Below are 12,733 nucleotides of genomic sequence, written 5' to 3'. Positions count from 1 at the left end.
TGGGTGGATCTAGAGAGTGTCGTACTGAATGAAGTCAGACAAATGAAGACAAACAGCATATCACTGGATGTGGAATCTAAAAATATCGGTATAGAAGAACCTACTTACAGAATAGAAATAGGGTCAAAGATGTAGGAAACAAACTTATAGTTGCCAAAGGGAATGAGGGGAGGGAAAAATTAGGAGATTGGGATTGACATACACAAACTACTATTAAGATATGTAAAATAGATAACTATCAGGAACCTATCAAGAAAACTCTACTCAGTACTCTGTAATGACAGAGTACTGGGAATAGAAGTCAAAAGAGTAGATATATGTACTATGTATAACTTATTTACTTTGCTGTACAGCAGAAATTAACACAACATTGTAAACTGGGACTTCCCTGGTGGCTCAGAGGTTAAAGCGTTTGCCTGGAATGCAGGAGACCCGGGTTTGATCCCTGGGTTGGGAAAATATAGAAACTTACTTAAAATCTATAACAACTAATAAATGAGCTCAGCAAGGTTTCAGGGTAGAAGATAAATATAAAAACTTATAGCAATGAATATCTGAAAATGGAATTAAAGAACAACTCTTTTTACAGTAGTACAAACAAAATTAAATAGAAATAAATCTAACAAAAGAATTATAAGATTTGTACATTGAAAACTATGAAAGATTGTTGAAAGAAAGGAAGGACATCCCAAACAAATGGAAAGATATTTCATGTTCATGGGGCAGAAAGCTTAATGTTGATCAGGTGACAATACTGCTTAGATTTATGTACAGATTCAGTAGAATTTTTATCAAAAATGCCAAGTAGATTTTTTTTTTAAGAATTTGACAAATTGATCTAAAAATTAATATGGAACTGCAGGGAACCCATAACTGCAGGGAAACAAATTTTGAAAAGGAAAAAGTTGGAGAACTCAGATTTCCTGATTTTAAAACTTACTAAAAAGCTACACTAGTCAAAACAGTGTGGTAGTAGCATAAGACTAAACATGCAGATTGTGAAAGTGAAAGTCAATCAGTTGTGTCTGACTCTTTGTGATCCCATGGACTGTATAGTCCAAGGAATTCTCCAGGCCAGAATACTGGAGTGGGTAGACTTTCCCTTCTCCAGGGGATCTTCCCAACCCAGGGATCGAACCTAGGTCTCCCACATTGCAGGTGGATTCTTTACCAGCTGAGCCACAAATATGTAGATTAATGGTAACCAATTTAGACACTAGAAATAAATCCTTGTATTGATGGTTAATTAATTCTTTAAAAGGATATTAACACAATTGAATGGGGAAAATAATACTCTTTTCAACAAATGGTGTTAGAAAAACTGGATACCTACATGCAAAACCAAATATAAAAATTAAGCCAGTGTAATTCATAGATCTAAATTTAAGAAGAAAAGCTTATATATATATATATAGAGAGAGAGAGAGAGAGAGAGAGCGCGCGAGCGAGAGAGCGAGAGAGCGAGCGGCATTGTGTACCTCGTGGAATCTTAGTTCCCTGACCAGGGATTGAATCCATGCCCCCTGCAATGAAACTGTGGAGTCCTAACCATTGGACCACCAGTAAATTCTTAAAAAGCCCTAAAATGTTACAAGTAAATACATGAGTAAATCTGTGTGACATGGGATTAAGTAAAGGTTCTTTTGCTACTACATCAAAAGCACAAGTCACCAAAATACTAATAAATAAATTGTAATTAATCAAAATTTAAAACTTTTGTGTTGTAAACAATGTCATAAATAAGGACAACATTTGAAATGGGAAGTGAATATTTACAAATTACTTATCTGATAAAGGACTTCTATCTAAATTATGTAAAAAAATCTCTTACAACTCAATAATAATTTAAAAAAAAGTGGAGATATACATAGCCAATAAACACATAAAAATGCTCAATAACATTATCTGTAAGTAAGATGTACCTCAAATCCACAGTATGTTTTCACACTTCACTAATATACTTGTAATAAAAAAAAAACAAGAAAAAACAATAACAAATGTTGGCAAGAATGTGGAAACAAATGAAACCCCTTTATAAACTGCACATAGGACTGTAAAATGTGGCAGCAATTTTGAAAAAGAGTTTGACAGTTCCTCATAAAGTTATACAGAGAATTATCATATGACCAAGTAATTCCTCTATGAAATATATACTCATGAGAAATTAAAACATATACTCACATAAAAACATAAACTAGTTTTCTTTGCAGCATTATTCATAATGTCTAAAAGTAGAAACTATCCAAATTTCCACCCAAATTGATGGCAGAGAGAGAAAGTATATGTGTAAAATAGGACATGCATGAATATTAAAAAAAAAAAATTATGGTCTGTGAAAAACAGCTCAAAAATCCACGTGTCATATGATTCCATTTACAGAGACAAAGTAGATGAGCGGTTGCCAGTGAAGGGACTATTTTAAAGGAACTGGGAGTGACTGCTAATTAGTATATGTGGTTTCTTTTTATTTTAATATTTGTTTAAATTGGGATGTAGTTGCTTTACAATATTGTGTTACTTTCTGCTGTACAATGAAGCAAATCAGCTATATGTAAAATATATTCCTCCCTCTTGAACCTCCCTTCCAACCCGCCTGCCTTCCTCCCCTCTAGGTCACAGAACACTGAGCTGAGCTCCCTGTGCTATATTTACAGTAGGTTTCCACTATCTGTTTTACATACGGGGGTGCACATACATCAATCCTAATCGCCACCAGTCTTTTGGTATGGCTGTATCTTTCACCAAGGATAGTATGTTTATTGTTCCATAAAACTTCCTAAATTCACTCATCTTCTTCTCCCTCACTCTTTCTAAGTGTACAATTCAATTGATTTCTAGCATGTTAACACAGTTTTGCAATCATCACAAGCAATTTAAAAATTTTTATTACCTTAAAAAGAAACCATGTCCATCGACAGACGAATGTTCTTTTTTTTTTTTTTTTTTGAGGTAATAAAAATGCTGTGTTAATTTCTTCCATACAGCCAAGTGACTCAGTTTAAGAAAAGAAAAAAATCAAACTCAAAATATCAGTGTTGTTTTTTAGAAATTCCGCTTGGACTGCCTTTTGCACCTAAAAGTCAGCTTGTCAAAACGTGAGTATTTGGGCTTCTTTGGTGTCTCAGTGGTAAAGAATCTGCCTGCCAATGCAGGAGACACAGTCAGAGACACACTCTGATCTCTGATTCGGGAAAATCCCATATGTCACAGAGCAACTAAGGCCAGGCACCACAACTACTGAGCCTGTGCCCTAGAATCTGGGAGCCCCAAATACTGAATCCCATGTGCCTTAGAGCTCATACTCCCAACAAGAGAACCCACTGCAATGAGAAGCCTCCATACCACAGTGAGAGAGTTTCAGCTAGAGAGAAGTCCACACAGCAATGAAGACCCAGCACAACCAGAAAGAAAGAAAAAACAATGAGTCTTCATCTTTCTGTCCCCATGTAAGGATTCATTTGCTCCTATATTCCCAGTTGTAGAGATATGGAGAACCACGTGGACTAAGCATGAATCTCTATGAATATATTACTCTTCCATCTATTTATCTCTTCATCACCGTAATGCCTCTATCCTGCTTCCTACGTAGTTTCAGTGTTTCCTTAATCTCTCTTGTCAGCTCTGCTCTAGTTTATCTTCATCCTTTCTTTAATGAAATATTTTAATAGTTTTTTTGTTACTCTCCCTACTTCTAGCCACATCTATATCCAGTAATTTAACAGACAGTGAGAGAGGTCACTTTTCAGAATTGTGAGGCCAGGATATAGGAGTCTGGATCCGTTTCTGGTACTCCCAAGCAGTGCAGACACAGGAAGCTCACTTAAACCCTCCAGGGTTCAGGGTTTTTCATTACTGAGACTGTGCTAAGTTCATCAGATAATATTTAAGGGTGCTTCAGTTTTCATGAATTATGAATCTATAACTTTTATATTTCCATTGATAATTCTGATATAGAACAGTGATGATTTTAGCTTCAGCATATTTTAGTTCTAATTTTCACTATAAGCAAAACAGTAAGAACCTTAAATATTATTAATAAGATTACTGAAAACATTGCAGAAGGAACTGAGATAAGAAGAGATTGACTTTTCTCCTAGAAAAGATATTCACCCTAAGGACTGAACTTAGATTTAAAAACAGAAATAGGATTTTTAAAGATCTTATGGATAAGTTAGCCAAAACATACATTTGGTTTTTTTGTTGATTTTTACTGAATAGACTGAAATTCAGGTTGTATATGCATACACAGACTAAAGTGCTTTTGTTCTAAACTCCAGTAATTCTGATTTATTCATGAATGACAAAATGATCATTTGAACTAGATTCAAATTTCTTTGTTTAGCGATTTTTTTTTCTTTAACACATATTTTTAGATAATGATACTAAATGTGAACAAGCCAGAAGGAGAAATGTGTTAATTTTGTTTGACATAATTTTGGACACTTACCAAGTACTGAGCTTGACAGAAATCATGTTTAACACCAACCCCTGTTTATAGGAAGGTGACTGAATATTTAGGGATAGAAACAAAAGAACCTCAAGTGCTGTGAGGCTGTTTTGTTTTTTTAATTGTAAAATCATTACAACTAATAAGTGCTTAAGAAACAAAGAGTAATTAAATGTGGCTTGAGAATACAGTATAGACTTTCAAAGAGAATGTTAGCAGTGCATTTTCAATAATGGAAATTATATCAGTGAAACGGATGTGCGATGTACTGTACAACATCAGTACAACAATGATGTACAGTGTTTAAAACCTTGTTGCAGACTGCATTTGATTTGGTTCCTATAGTAAGTCTGTGAAAATGATATAGCAAATGCTGTTATACATCCTTAATTGATGAGACATTAAGAATTAGAAGACATAATATATTTAGATTATAGAACCTGTAAAACAGGTTTGGAATCTAGCTCTCCAGTGACTGGACTTTACTGGATGAAGAATACCAGATAGGAATGGTTGGGGGAAAAAAAAAAAAAAGCTATTAAGGGCATGAATGCCTTTTGAAAATGCTTTTAGGAAACAATAGAATAGAATTCCAAATTCCTATAATAGAGTATAAACCCAAAGTGAATTGATAGTCCATTTTTTCAGGTTTTATTCTGAGACCTAAGTATTGCTATTGCCATTGGAAATGCTAGGATTTAGTAGATTTAGGAGAATAAAAATGAATATCTGATTAAAATAATTCTAAGTGGGTAAAATTCTTCTATTCAGAGAGCAAATATATGAAACCATATATGAGACCAAGTATTAACCAGCAAAATGCCCAGATGGATGAAGCACAAGCTGAAATCAAGATTGCCAGGAGAGATATCAATAACCTCAGATATGCAGGTGACACCACCCTTATGGCAGAAAGTGAAGAGGAACTAAAGAGCCTCTTGATGAAGGTGAAAGAGGAGGTGAAAAAGCTGGCTTAAAACTCAACATTCAAAAATGAAGATCATGGCAAAGGAAACAGTGACCGACTTGGGCTCCAAAATCACTACAGATGGTGACTGCAGCCACAAAATTAAAAGGTGCTTGCTCCTCAGAAGACAGCTATGACAAACCTAGACAGCATATTCAAAAGCAGAGACATTACTTTGCCAACAAAGGTCCATCTAGTCAAGGCTATGGTTTTTCCAGTAGTCATGTATGGATGTAAGAGTTGGACTATAAAGAAAGCTGAGCGCCAAAGATTTGATGCTTTCGAATTGTGGTGTTGGAGAAGACCCTTGAGAGTCCCTTAGATTGCAAGGAGATCAAATCAGTCAATCCTAAAGGAAATCAATCCTGAATATTCATTAGAAGGACACTGATGCTGAAACTGAAGCTCCGATACTTCAGCCACCTGACACAAAGAGCCAACTCCTTAGCAAAGACCCTGATGCTAAAAAAGATTGAAGGCTGGAGGGGAAGGGGACAACAGAGGATGAGATGGTTGGATGGCATCATTGATTCAATGGACATTAGTTTGAGCAAGCTCAAGGAGATGGTGATGGACAAGGGAAGCCTGTTGTGCTACAGTCTACAGGGTTACAAAGAGACAGACATGACTGAGCAAGTGAACAACAACAATTGATACTAACAGAATATAGCTTGAACTGCAAGGAGATCCAACCAGTCCATTCTGAAGGAGATCAGCCCTGGGATTTCTTTAGAAGGAATGATGCTAAAGCTGAAACTCCAGTACTTTGGCCACCTCATGCGAAGGGTTGACTCATTGGAAAAGACTCTGATGCTGGGAGGGATTGGGGGCAGGAGGAGAAGGGGACGACAGAGGATGAGATGGCTGGATGGCATCACTGACTCGATGGACGTGAGTCTGAGTGAACTCCAGGAGATGGTGATGGACAGGGAGGCCTGGCGTGCTGCGATTCGTGGGGTTGCAAAGAGTTGGACACGACTGAGCGACTGATCTGATCTGAGAGATTAGAATCACACTTTAAGGCTAAATTTCGGGGACTTCCCTGATTGTCCAGTGGTTAAGTTTCCATGCTTCCACTGCAGGGGCACAGGTTGATCCCTGGTCAGGAAACTAAGATCCCACAAGTTGTGGGTAGAGAGCCAAAAGGAAAAAAGGAAAAAAAAAAGGTTTTCCCTATTAATAAGACTTTGAAAGTCAGCTTAAGTATTTGTACTATATATTTTAATTAGGGAGAAGCAACAGAATATTTTGTGCAAAAGAATTACAAGACCTTATTTTATTCATTACAATGAACAAAATAGATAATGATAAGCATGTCTAATAAAGAGCTTAAGAATAAATTATCTCATGATAAGAGTCCCAGAGAGGGCAATGGTTACTATGTAAAATAAATCCTATGTCTCACCCTTCCTTGCAGTTAGGGCAGTTTTACTCTCAGTTGTGTCCAACTCTGCGACCCCATAGACTATAATCTCTGTCCATGGAATTCTTCAGGTAAGAATACTGGAGTGTGTAGTCATTCCCTTATCCAGGGTATCTTCCCTACCCAGGGATCAAACCCAGGTCTCCTGGATTGCAGGTAGATTCTTTACAGTCTGAGCTACCAGAGACAGAGCCACAGAGACACAGAGAGAGCCACACAGTGATAGAGCCACAGCCACACAGAGACAGAGCCACCAGAGGTGCCTAACAGTATTACTAAACCTGGACAACAAACTGGAAGGAAAGAGATGTGCACAATTTTGAAGCCAGGCTGCTGCTCCTCTGGCTTCTCTTTGCCTTGGAAAGATATGCTAGTTTGTTCCAGATAAATATTTTAATTCCAGGATGTTGTGCTGTACTTCATCTTCATTCTTGAGTGACGATATGAAGCAGAGAATCCTCCACACTGCCACAGAACTCTACTGGACATAAATCTGACTGACTGTAAGTTTAACTTAGAATTTAAGTCACTGAGATTTTGACAGTTTGTTTTAATACAGCACAACCTAACCAGTACTGACTAGTAAAGAAATGGACATCAAAAGGGAAAGGAAAAAAACTAAACTATGTGGCATAATGAGAAAATTGATATCCTAGTCTGGGAAGATAACAAGGCACGATCTGTAGTGGCAAAATTCTTAGAAAAATCATCAACTGAAATTAAATGGAGGCAAAGTAACTTGCTTAATAAACTTATAGATCTATGAGAATAGGTAAAAATACACAACCTTCTAAAGTGTGTTGGTATTGATGGGTTATATTTGCCAGGGTATTAAAAGAAAAAAGTTCAGAAAAAAATGTTGACCATTGGAAAGCAAACTATGTTCAACCCAGAAGAACAAAAAATAAGATTGGGAGAGAATGGGAATAGCCAACCTTAAGTCTCTCTCAAGTGATTAAATTAAACCCAGAATAGAAAAGGAACACATATTTGTGACTCCCAGTGAATTATTTCAATCCAATGACTTATAACAAAGATCAGATTAAGGATGCGGGTTTCCCATCAAATTCAATATACTTAAGTTGTCCAATATTAAATTCAGAAGAAAGATAGATGGGGACTAGGAGGTAGAGTGTAAAACAAAACAAAATTTGAACTTAAACATATCCAAAAAATATGTGAGTTTATCAAATTTTAGAGAAATATATTCTGACAAAAATGAGTCACTTCTAAAAGATAGAAGTTAGCTTTAAAGACAAAAACTGTGCTGTGGCCCCCAAAATATCTACATGCAGGTAATAACCTAAGGAAGATGCATAGTGTACAAGGAAAATATATGTTCCTAGACCAATTTCTTATGTGGCCAATCAGAATAAAGTACAGAGTTCCAAAGAGTAGCAAGGAGAGATACGAAAGGCTTTTTAAGTGAACAATGCAAAGAAATAGAGGAAAACAATAGAATGGGGAAGACTAGAGATCTCTTCAAGAAAATTCGAGATACTAAGGGAATATTTCATGCAAAGATGGGCACAAGAAAGGACAGAAATGGTATAGACCTAACAGAAGCCGAGATATTAAGAAGAGGTGGCAAGAATACACAGAAGAACTGTACAAAAAAGATCTTAATGATCTGGATAACCACCATGGTGTAATTACTCACCTAGAGCCAGATATCCTGGAGTGTAAAGTCAGCCTTAGGAAACATTGCTATGAACAAAGCTAGAGGGGGTAATGGAATTCCAACTGGAACTGGTAATGGAATTCCAAATTCCAGAGGTATTTCAAATCCTAAAAGACAAGGCTGTTAAAGTGCTGCACTCAATATCCCAGCAAATATGGACAACTCAGCAGTGGCCATAGGACTGGAAAAGGTCAGTTTTCATTCCAATCCCAAAGAAGGGCAAGGCCAAAGAATGTTCAAAGTTCCACACAATTTCACTCATTTCATATGCTAACTAGATTATGCTCAAAATCCTTCAAGGCAGGCTTCAACAGTACATGAACTGAAAATTTACAGATGTTCAAGCTGAATTTAGAAAAGACAGAGGAACCAGAGATCAAATTGCCAACATCTGTTGGATCATAGAAAAAGCAAGGGAATTCCAGGAAAACATCTATGTCTGCTTCATTGACTATACTAAAGCCTTTGACTGTGTGGATCACAACTATGGAAAATTTTTAGAGAGATGGGAATACCAGACCACCTTACCTGCCTCCTGAGAAATCTGTATGCAGGTCAAGAAGCAACAGTTAGAACCAGACATAGAACAACAGACTGGTTCATACTGGGAAAGGAATACATCAAGGCTGTGTATTGTTACTCTGTATATTTAACTTCTATGCAGAGTACATGCTGTGAAATGCTGGGCCAGATGAATCACATGCTGGAATCAAGACTGCTAGGAGAAATATCGACAACCTCAGATATGCAGGTGATGCCACCTTAATCCAGAAAGTGAAGAGGAACTAAAGGGCCTCTTGATGAAATTGAAAGAGGAGAGTGAATAATCTGGCTTAAAACTGAACATTCAAAAAATGAAGATCATGGCATCCAGTCCCATCACTTCATGGCAAATAGATGGGGGGAAATGAAGAGAGTGACAGTCTTATTTTCTTTGGCTCCAAAATCACTGTTGATGGTGACTACAGTCATGAAATTAAAAGACGTTTGCTCCTCGGAAGAAAATCTTTGACAAACCTAGACAGCATATTAAAAAACAGAGACATCATTTTGCTGACAAAGGCCCCTATAGTCCAAGCTATGGTTTTTCCAGCAGTCATGTATGGATGTGAGAGTTGGACCATAGAGAAGGCTGAGCACCAAAGAATTGATGCTTTTGAACTGTGGTGCTGGAGAAGACGCTTAAGAGTCCACTGGGGAGTTGGGAAAGGGTTAGCCTTGGGCAGTACATGTGTACCTGTGGCCGATTCATGTCAATATATGGCAAAAATCATCACATTATTGTAAAGTAATTATCATCCAATAAAAATAAATTAATTAAACTATTTTTTTAAGAGTCCATTGGACAGCAAGGGGATCAAGGTATTTAATCCTAAAGGAAATCAACCCTGAACATTTATTGGAAGGAATGATGGTGAAGCTGAAGCTCCAATACTTTGGCCACCTGATGCAAAGTGCCAACTCATTGGAAAAGACCATGACTCTGGGAAAGATTGAGGGCAGGAGGAGCAGCAGATGACAGAGGACAAGATTGTTGTTTGTCCTCTGTCCATTGATGATGGTATAACTCAATGGACATGAGTTTGAGCAAACTCCAGGAAATAGTGAAGAACAGGGAAGCCTGGCATGCTGCAGTCCATGGGGTTGCAACGATTTGGACTGCACTAAGCAACTAAACAATGACAACAAAGAATCTCTGAGAGTTAAATAGGCTGTGAAATCCTCAAACTTTTTTTTTTTTTTTTTAAGGGTAAGTGTTTTACACTTAATTCTAAAAGTTTGCATGCAGTTCTCAGATACCAGCTGGGTGTGCTACAATTCAACTCAATTCTGATACTTTCTACCCAAGATAGCATCAGACTCTGCACTTTAGGTGTTCGGTCCCACAAGAGTGTCCTCCACTTGAAATCCCAGTTACAAGCAAGTCTAGATTGTTACCTGCACTTCTGACCAACTGGCTATAAATCAGAGCTCTACACAGTCTCTTTCTTGGGCTCAATTTATTGCTAGAGCAGCTCACAGGACTCAAGAAATGTGTTTACTCACTAGATAACTGGTTTATTATAAGGATATTAAAAGCAGGGCTTCCCAGGTGGTACTAGTGGTAAAGAACCTGCTTTCCAATGCAGGAGACACAAGAGATGTGGGTTTGATCCCTGGGTCAGGAAGACCCCTGGAAGAGGTCATAGCAACTCACTCCAGTATTGTTGCCTGGAGAATCCCACGGACAGAAAAGCCTGGCAGGCTACTGTCCACGGGGTCACAAAGGGTTGGACACAACTGAAGCGAGTTAGCACAAAGGCAGGAAATCAGTAGCCTGATGAAAAGATGCATAAAGTGAGATCCCAAACAAGGGAGATTCTGTCCTTGTAAAGTTGGGCCTGGCATGGTGACCCCTGGAAAAGCTCTGGTTCACCATCCTGGAAGCTCTCTGAATCCCCTCCTTTTGGTTTATACGGAGGCTTCATTATATAGGTGTGTGTGCGCGTGTGTGTTCGTGCTAGGTCGCTTCAGTTGTGTCCGATTCTTTGTGACCCTATGGCCTCTTGACATGCTTGATTACATCCCCGACCACTGGTGATGGACTTACCTCCAGCAATTCTCCCCTCCATGGAGGTCAGAGGGCGGGGCTGGAAGTCCCAGTTGTCCAATCACATGGTTGATTCTCCTGAAAACCAGCCCCCATTATTAGATGAGGTACAAATGTCACCTCAATAAAAGACCATCATAGAAATTACAAGGATTTTAGGAGCTCTGTTCCAGAAAGGGGTGAAAGATGAAATATATATTTCTTATTATAAATCACAAAATCACTGGGTGTTAGGGGGGTAAAATACAGAATTTGGTAATCAAAATAAGAGATTGAGGTAGATATTAATACCTAGGAAATGTTACATTTATCATGGCTCTTCTGTATTATCCAAAAAGCGTGAGGCTACGTGTGGCTCTGGCCAAAGCGCTATGAAGAAAGACCTATCACTCAGAGTCCTTAGTAATAAAAAGCCTATCATGATTTCCTAATCTTTTTCTTCCAATTCACAGACTAGTTGAAAAAGCCACATATTTCAGTTGAGCAGCAAGAAAATGATAGAATTTTTGTTAGTTTGGGCTTTTGAAAGCCTATTTCGAACAAAGCTCTTTAATGACCCATGTTAACTGATCATGCAGCTTGAGCAGTAAGTAAACACACATCATTTGCTTTTTTGTTTTGTTTTTATTACACAGAAAAATTAGGGTTATTTGATACTGTAACCTTTTCTGACTCTACAAGGGGTGATTTGAGTGTTCTGGCCACCTCACAATGGCTTTCCTTTATTCTTTCTAGGATACCAATTAAACACTTTAATTTCATCATTCCTGAAGAGATCCTGTCCAAATGATAGTCAATCATTGGTAAACAAATACAACTTTTTTGGTTCATATTGAGCTATCAAAAATCAGAAATGTTTATCATATGAGAATTGAGAGGATAAAATATGATTGCCATTTTCAGCTCAAATGAGAATTTCTTCATTTGTTACAGGGTACAGCTTTCCCATATTCCACAGTATGAATGATGTCATGAAGCCAGTAAAGAAGGCCTCAGTTTTCATCAGCTAGAATACCTCCATATTTACCTCCATAGTTCTCAAGATGTATCTTAATAGCCAAAGTCATAATTGCTTTTGAATTATAAATGTATTATTAATAGAATTTTAATAATAGAAAAAAAAGTGTGGGGTGAGAATAAGAGATGGGTAACAGGGACATAAGTTGAAAGTATAATAATAAAGTATACTAATTAGAATTATTGCATAGTATTAGCAAGTATATACCTGAAGTCTGTGTGTGTGTATATATATAGTTTTATTTTTAATTCACTTCAATGAATATGATAGAGGGATACAAACTGATCATGAATTGAAGGCAAATTATCTGGATAAATAATAACATGTTCCAGAATGAGGTTCTATTCACCTTCAATCAGTATAAAGCATGTGCTGGACAAATAAATGTGCATATAACCACTGCAAATTCGTCTTCCTTATCTAATCAGATGTAACTTTGAGTTACTGTTTATAATTCAATTGGATCAAACTCTATTTCTTTAAAAATATGAATTTCTTGCTATGCTATCAGTTCTCATGTGTGTGTGTGTGTGTGTGTGTGTGTGTGTGTATAGAGAGAGAATACACACACACATATAGAGAGAGAGAGTGAGAGATTTCTTACAGG

General features: G+C 37.3%; 1 long non-coding RNA gene across 17 annotated transcripts in view; it reads left to right on the top strand.

Moving 5' to 3' along the window:
• Positions 1-12,526, top strand: part of LOC147355130 (uncharacterized) — a 487,872-nt gene extending 475,346 nt beyond the window's left edge. For 15 of the 17 annotated variants that reach the window (XR_015144240.1, XR_015144249.1, XR_015144251.1 and 12 more), the window contains 2 exons: positions 11,844-11,911; positions 12,042-12,526. This is a non-coding gene — a long non-coding RNA (uncharacterized LOC147355130). The remainder of the gene's footprint in view (positions 1-11,843; positions 11,912-12,041) is intronic. The other 2 variants (XR_015144248.1, XR_015144254.1) reach the window with 1 other exon arrangement.
• Positions 12,527-12,733: the final 207 nt, after the last annotated feature.

Source organism: Bos grunniens, chromosome 17, assembly GCF_055505025.1.
Source record: "Bos grunniens cultivar Pamir isolate PY7600 chromosome 17, Bosgru_T2T1.0, whole genome shotgun sequence".
Lineage (NCBI taxonomy): Eukaryota > Metazoa > Chordata > Mammalia > Artiodactyla > Bovidae > Bos > Bos grunniens.
The sequence above is the reverse complement of the archived record's forward strand: the minus strand, read 5'-3'. Positions and strand labels throughout refer to the sequence as shown.